This window comes from Lampris incognitus, chromosome 9, assembly GCF_029633865.1.
Source record: "Lampris incognitus isolate fLamInc1 chromosome 9, fLamInc1.hap2, whole genome shotgun sequence".
Taxonomy (NCBI): domain Eukaryota; kingdom Metazoa; phylum Chordata; class Actinopteri; order Lampriformes; family Lampridae; genus Lampris; species Lampris incognitus.
Genome location: NC_079219.1, coordinates 50243058 through 50251541, shown reverse-complemented (window position 1 = coordinate 50251541; position 8484 = coordinate 50243058).

Genomic DNA, 8484 nt, shown 5'->3' with positions numbered 1-8484 from the left:
AGGTCAGGTACTGATGTTGGACGAGAAGATCTGGCTCGCAGTCTCCGTTCTAGTTCATCCCAAAAAAGTGTTTGATGGGGTTGAGATCAGGGCTCTGTGCGGGCCAGTCAAGTTCTTCCACGCCAAACTCACCCAACCCTATCTTAATGGACGTTGCTTTGTGCACTGGGGCACAGTCATGCTGGAACAAAAAAAGGGCCCTCCCCAAACTGTTCCCACAATGTTGGAAGCATAGAATTGTCCAAAATGTCTTGGTATGCTGACGCATTAAGACTTCCCTTCACTGGAACTAAGGGGCCTAGCCCAACCCCTGAAAAGCAACCCCATACCATTATCCCTCCTCCACCAAACTTCATGAAATCTTCAGCATCTGCTACAATGCCCATTTTTGTGTCTGTGTCTGGTTAGACACAGTCACAAACATGGGCATTGTAACAGATGGTGAAGGATTTGTGAATGGGAAATAGGCTAAATCAGTCCTCTGTTACCTACTTCAGTGAAAGATAGTGGTAAATTGTGACCAAAATCAACTTTATTTTTTATCAAAAAAAGTTAAAGAATGCCACTTTAACCATCAATTATTTAAAACACAATTTCTATTGTGTTAACATACTCTACTGTAAAGATTGTATAATGATATTATACAAACAGTCTACCATACAGATTGGGCAAGTTATATTGTATTCACATACTATACAATACAGATTTTTTTTGGGGGGGGTCAAATATTATAGCCTTTTCATAGCCTTTTCATAAAGGAAAGGTTACATAGTAAGGCTTTAGAATTAGATGTCAGTCTCCCTACAGAAACATTATTTTTTGTAGATATGAAGTTTCATTGTTTGATTTATATGGGAAAAGTCAGAAGTGAAACTACTGTAACAAAACAGGCAGAAACAGCACATTCACCTGGACTATCTAACGTTATGTACCCCTGCTTATTCATGCATTTACTCCAAGTCTCTTTAATGATAATCCCCTTGAGATGCATCATCTCGTTTTAGATAATCATGGGCTAACAATGCATAGAATAATGCAGTTTTCCGAGTGTGTAGCTGACATAATGCTTGCTTACAGTAACTGTATGTCTTCACAGACAGGGTTGTAGTAGTAACAACATAAGTGGCTAACCGATGCTTGTTTACCCTCCACTACACTCTGATTAAAGCCTTATTGAGCAGAAAAACATATGGAAAAGCACATATATTGATCCTCGCTTGTTGAATTAGCTAAAAATCTAAATACCTGTCTAGTATGTAACGTGGATTACGGTAACAAGACGGTAGCTACCGGTAGTAGCTAGTCTGCACTTAGCACAAAAGTCGGCGCAAAACTTCGATTTTCAATGCATTTCTTCAATAGCAACTTACCGTATTAACTGCAGCCACCTCTTCTTATCTTTGTCTTTCGGAGGAAAGCGATAGAAAGACAGTTTGGTCTCAGTTTTACTCTCTGATCGATTTAAACAAAAGGGGACACAGCAGTGAGGCATATTGTCAACAAGTCGATGGAGCCGGAAGCAAATTCGCGCGCGCGCGCCTACGCAACAGGGACGTGCCTACGTCATAGCTTAAGACGCGAGTTGGCACAGTGCAGTCAGGCAAGTAACCTTCTCCTTCGCCAAATCCAGACTCGTCCATCAGACTGCCAGACAGAGAAGCATGATTCGTCACTCCACCGAACATGTTTCCACTGCTCCATCCAGTGGCAGCGTGCTTTTCTTTCTTTTTTTTATCAATATATTTTATTGATTTTTCAATAATAACAACAAAAACAATATGCATTACAACAATACCGTCTGGGAATAAAAGCAAAAGAGGAAATGTAATACACATTGTGCGTCTGTGTACCTAAGCTTAGTATACAGCATATGAAATATCAAACAATTTCTTAAAGATACATTCTAATAGCAAATATGTATAAAAAATGCTAAAACAACAATAAAAGAAAACCATAACACAGAACAAAAGTTTCTCTTTTCCTATACAATTTCTCCTACATTCTATATGGGTATCCAATGCTCAAGATACATCACCTTGAAAAAAAATCACTTTGCAGGCTCCCCCCCCCCCCCATTCATCTTCTGGTTCATCTAAAATATTTTCCAGGTCATTATGTTGAATAAAATGTATAAACGGGCCCCATGTCTTTTTAAACATGTCCTGTTTATCTTTTAGTATATGGGTGATTTTTTCCGAGGGTAGGGTTAAAGACATTTCCCTAAGACTGAAGAAGAGGGGAGGGGACTGAGTCAAGGGAGCATGTGGTGGGGCAACTGGATGTGATGAGGTTGAGGACCTCGTCAGGGGAGAGGGGAGTGAGGTGGGATAGGGTGGGATGTGGAGAGGTGAGGGAGGGTTCAGAGAGTGGTCTAGTGTAAGGAGCACTAACCGGGTGGTGAGAAAAGGAGGATCTGATGTCGTTTACCTTCTTGTCAAAGAAGTTAGCGAAGTCATCAGGGAGGAAGTAGGAGGAGGAGGTTGGGGTTGAAGAAGTGTAGAGAAGGTTTCAACGAGTTTCTTAGGATTAGAGGCAGAGGATAGGATTTTAGAGCAATAGAAGGCAGCTTTAGCAGCAGAAAGGGAGGAGGAGAAAGTGGAAAGAAGAGATTGGAAGTTGAGAAGGTCCTCTGGGAGTTTGACGTTTCTCCATTTGCACTCTGCCACTCTCAGGCTCCGTCTGTCAGTATGTACTGAGTCGCTCAGCCAAGGGGCAGGTGGAGTTGGGCATGCAGGCCTGGAGGTGAGGGGACAGTGATTGTCCAGAGAAGAGGAGAGGGTAGAGAGAAGAAGATCAGCAGCAGTGTCAGGGAGTAGGAGAGAGAAAGATTCAGGTGTAGGGAGGATAGAGGTAACAGGAAGAAAGATCAGTGGCGGAGAGAGAGCGGAGGTGTCTACGTGTGGAAACCATGTGGGTAGAGGGAGAGGCTGAGGGGGGAGAAGAGAGGGAGAGAGAGCAGGGCATGAAATAGTGGTCAGAGAGCTGGAGGGGAGTAACAGAGAGATGGAAATAGGACAGTGTCTAGTAAAGATAAGGTCCAGCTGGTTGCTGGCTTTGTGGGTAGGAGGAGAGGCTGAGAGGTGAAGGTCAAAGGAGGAGAGGAAAGAGAGAAGAGGATCTAGCTTGTCAGTGTGGATGTCTAAGTTACCGAGAAGGATGAGTGCAGAGTCATCAACAGGGAAGTGTGAGACAAGTGTGTCAAGCTCTTCCAGAAACTCACCAAGGGAGCCTGGTGAGTGGTACACAACCACACTGGTGAGTTTGGCTGGATAAGAGATAGTAACAGCATGAAATTCAAAAGAGGGCGGAGAAAATTGTGGAATGGAAACAAGAGAGTATTTCCATTTCGGGGAGATTAGCAGGCCTGTACCACCACCTCGCCTCCCAGCTCAGGGAGTGTGAGAAAAAGAGGACACATCTGACAGAGTTGCGGGTGTGGTAGTGTTTTCTGGCGTGATCCAGGTCTCAGAGCAAGAAAGCTGAGGGAGAGCAAGGATGCATAGCCTGAGATAAACTCAGCTTTCGACCACTTGCTAAACGTGAGTAGAGAGAGTGGGATAGATGAGATTGATAGGGTCACAGCACCTAGGAGTGACCTACCGTCTATGCCAGCCCTGGGAAGAGGAAAGGACAAGAATGCAAAGGAAACACATAGTCTATACTAGGTACACAAAATACAGATGACTGACCGGATCTAAAAAGAGCAGTCCTTGCTTGACGAAGTCTTGGCTTTAAAAAGTTGCACTTGCCAAGACTTCGTTCACGCTAGCCTTCATTCAACCTAGACCTGTTTGCCCTCAGCTGATTGCTAATCGTCTGCCAGGAGTGCAGGCCACAGCCTGGCCACTTAACACCCAATTGGCCAAAGAGCTAAACTGAAACTAGGCCTATTGCCCAGAAACTGGTCACTTATGTAAAACTCTATCAAACCTCACACAAAACTATTAAAACTGCAAACAGCAAGTTACCAAGGAATATATTTATAAGCTAAAAGGATAACTAAGTCAAAACAGCTAGGCAACAAGAAATATTTAAGGACACAATAGGTGAAAAACAGCTACAGCTAGACTAAGACAGGTACAGCTAGAATAAGATCCCACTAGTTCCCACTAGGATCCAGCAGCAGACCTATAGAGAAAAGCACTAATACTCAAGCAGCTGGAATAAAACTAATAGCAACTTGTAAAACAAGAAAGATGATACTTACTCTATTCTAGATGAACCAGCAATTCAGAATCACTCCAGAAGTTAAAATGCACACTGAGATCCATACTGCTTATCTCAAGATATTTTGGTAAAAATCCTTCCATCCCTCTGGAAGGTAATACTGCTTGTTTCAAGAAAATGTACTTGTTTCATGATTATAAGACTTAATGAATTTTAACTAAAAGAAATCCTAAAACAAGAAATTTGATTTGAGATAATTCTTTTTTTTTTGGGTCAATGTCTTGAAACAAGCAACATTATCAGCTTGTTGGATACAAAATAATACAACAGATATCTTGAAATAAGGATTATAAGACTTAAATAAAGACTAAATAGCAACATTTTTTGCCTTTTACATAATTCTACATGTAGCATGCCTATAAACTCCACAGTAAACCGGTTAAGTTTTACACCCTCCAACTGCTTTAATCACCCTTATGTGCTAAGTTACAACTGAGGTCATCAATTGTGTATGTTATAAGTCCTCGCCTGTAATTTAAAGTGTCCACACCATAACTCCACATTCCTCCTCTTCTAGATGTAACACAAAATACATTACAACAACACAAACAACAGCTATGTTGCATAACTTGAGTGGCACAGATCCCTTAACACAACAGCATGAGTGGGGTACGGCACATAACAGGAAACTGAAAAACTCACACGCCAGAAAAAGATGAGACGGCATGTGTAACTAATAAGGTACAGAATAATTAACAAGGAAATTCAGTAATCAATCACTGGAAGAACAATATTTCTCAGAGTGCACGCATTAGTTTCATCAGTCACTGGGGCTAAGTGGTGATGTAATCACGATAACGCTGGTTGGGGTGGCTGACTCTTTCTGAGTAAGTCACCACAGGTTGTCTACCACCTGAATCACTTGAGGGGATTTCTGGTGTGGCAATGGACGGTGTGAGTGGTGCGGTGTCAGCGCAGATAGCTGTTGTATCAGGTGCTGCTGAAGCGGGAATTTGTGGCAGGTCATCCTCAGAGATGGATGGTGGGGGTTCATCAACTCTGAGAAGATGTTGCCGATTCCTGATGTAGTTGGTTCCTTGGGACGTTATTATGTAGCTGTTAGGCTGAGGGGCTGGGCCCTCTACTCTTGCTAACCTATCAAAACTACGTGCAGTCTGCACCCTGATGGTTTGACCTGGACTTAATGCAGGGAGGCGTCATATGCTTTCCCCCTTATCCTCTTTTTTGTGATAGTGGTTTTCATGGAGCATGGCTTTGGTCACTGATATGAATGTTCTGGTCTACATGGACAGAGGGCACTGAGTGGGAGAGGGGAGTCCGTCACAGGGAATGTGCGAGCGTGGGGGAGAGCAGCTTGGATGTCCGTGCCATCACGGTAGCACTTTTCCAGGAGGTGCTTAGCGGATCGTACAGCACGCTCAGCTAGGCCATTTGATCGCAGGAAATGAGGACTACTACACATGTGTCTGAAGTCCCATGTGTGTGTAAAGTCTGAGAAGTCCTTACCAGTGAATTGGGTCACATTGTCAGTCATGAGGGTATGAGGAACAATATGTGTTGCAAAGTGTCGCTTCAGCTTTGCAATGACTGTGGTGCTTTTCATATCAGAGAGGTAGTCCAGCTCCAACCACCCCAAGTAAGAGTCCACAACCACTAAATGCATTTTGGCATACCATTCGAATATATCTGCTGCCATGAATGACCACAGTAGGTCTGGGATTTCATGAAGGTGCAGTGGTTCCTTTGTGTGGTGAGGTGTGAGAGCACTGCAGGCCGCACAACGAGACACCTCCCTCTCAATGTCTGTGTACACTGAGGGCCAGTACATGGTTTCCCAAGCTCTGTGTTTGGTGGCATCAATACTGGGATGGCCTTGGTGCAGCTGGCCAACATAGAACTTTTGCAGTTCAGGGGGTATTATTAGTCTTTGTCTAGTAGAAGTCCATCTTCAACAGTCAACTCTTCCTTTATTGAAAAGAAGGGATGCAGAGCATGGGGTAATTCTTTTGAGGTGTTAGGCCAGCCGTGCAGGATAACGTCAGAGAGCTGTTGACACATTACACCCCTCTCCACGGCCTCAAGGGTCAGTGCTCAATCCTCTTCTTTTCTCAATATACACCACCTCACTTGGTGCAATCTTCCGCTCTCATGGTTTCTCAAACCATTGCTATGCTGACGATACCCAGCTCTCCCTATCATTCCTGCCAGATGACCTCACAGTCTCGGCACGAATATCGTCATGCCTTGCTGATATATCTGCATAGATTAAATAACACCACCTTCAGCTTAACCTATCTAAGGCTAAGCTCCTTGTCATCCCAATCAGTCCATCTTCACTACAACAGATCAGTACCCAGCTTGGATAAACTCAACTCATGCCCACAAAGGCTGCCTGAAACCTGGGTGTCATGATTGATGACCAACTAACCTTTAAGATTCACGTGGCCTAAATTGCTCAGTCATGCCGATTTGCCCTGTACAACATCAGGAAAATTAAATCCTACCTGTCTGAGCATGTAGCACAACTCCTGGTACAGGCTCTTGTATATCACGCATTGACCACTGCAACTCCTTCCTGGCAGGTCTCCTTGCATGCACTTTCAAACCTCTGCAAATGATCCAGAACGCAGTGGTGCATCTGGTCTTCAAACAACCCAAAAGACCACACGTCACTCTGCTGTTCATATCCCTCCACTTGCCCCCAGTAACTGCCTGCATCAAATTCAAAACCTTGATGCTTGCTTAGAAAACAGCAACTAAAACGGCTCCTGCCTTCCTCAACTCCTTCATTCAGGTCTGCACCAGAGGGGACCTTAGTGACCTTTCGGACTTTAGAGAAGGCCCAACATATCAGCATTTTAAATGCTATATTTAAAGTCTTTCATTTAATAATAATAATCTCTTCTAACTCTAATTTTAGCCCTAGTTTCTATCAAGTTTGCTTCAGTAATGAAAGAGTTACTGTCCTTACACCATAAAAATCGAGTTATCCAGTCAGATTTTGTTGTTGTCTCTTGGCAGAGAAAGGATTAGCTGGCTGGCTCCCTTATTGGTTAGGACTGCTAGAAGTCCTTGTGCTTGTGTTTTTATTTAGAAAGTGATGGGTGAATCAGCCAATCATATTTTGGGACAAACAAATATCACCCTAGGACGTCTAGAAGTCCAGACCTATGCAGAGAAGGGCTCACTCATATAAAATAATGATGTGCGGTTGCTGAGGAGTCATTACTTGTGACTGACCAACTCTTTCACATTGGCGATCCAAATCTACTGGTTCACTGAAACCAATCGAACCACAAATCACTAACGTTAGTCTGTGTATCAGACGAGTGCGATGAAGTTTAGTTTAGTTAGAGAAAGAATTTAACGATGAAGCATTGCTACAGGAGGAGATGAGAATGGCGTTGTAGCTAGCTTGTTAGCGTTACCCTTCCCAAGATGTGCTTTTGGGGAAAAACAACAAGTGATTGGAAATGAAAGGCCAACTCCCACTCTTGTCTCACCTTTGCTTCATCACCTCACCTTTCTGGTGTTGACCATCCCCGTATCCACCTCTTCAGTTGAGTGGTCTTTCTTGGCCCTGAAGCGCATCAAGACGCACACCAGAAACACAATGGGACAGGATCGACTGGGAGCTTTGGCACTGAGGTCCATAGAAAAAGGCCTTCTGATAGAACTTAAATCCAAGGACAAACTGCATGATGCTTTCATTGCCCACTTCACAAAGAAGGATCGACGGATGGACTTTCACAGTGTCACACAATGTCACAATTTCATTTAGCAGACGCTTTTATCCAAAAGCGATGTCCATCTGAGCATTAATACAACACAAGCAAGGGTCTAGTCAGGCAACAACAATATACACTCACTGGCCACTTTATTAGGTACACCTTGCTAGTACCGGGTTGGACCCCCTTTTGCCTTCAGAACTGCCTTAATCCTTCGTGGCATAGATTCAACAAGGTACTGGAAACATTCCTCAGAGAGTTTGGTCCATATTGACATGATAGCATCACGCAGTTGCTGCAGATTTGTCGGCTGCACATCCATGATGCGAATCTCCCGGTCCACCACATCCCAAAGGTGCTCTATTGGATTGAGATCTGGTGACTGTGGAGGCCATTTGAGTACAGTGAACTCATTGTCATGTTCAAGAAACCAGTCTGAGATGATTCGAGCTTGATGACATGGCGCGTTATCCTGCTGGAAGTAGCCATCAGAAGATGGGAACACTGTGGCCATAAAGGGATGGACATGGTCAGCAGCAATACTCAGGTAGGCTGTGGCATTGACACG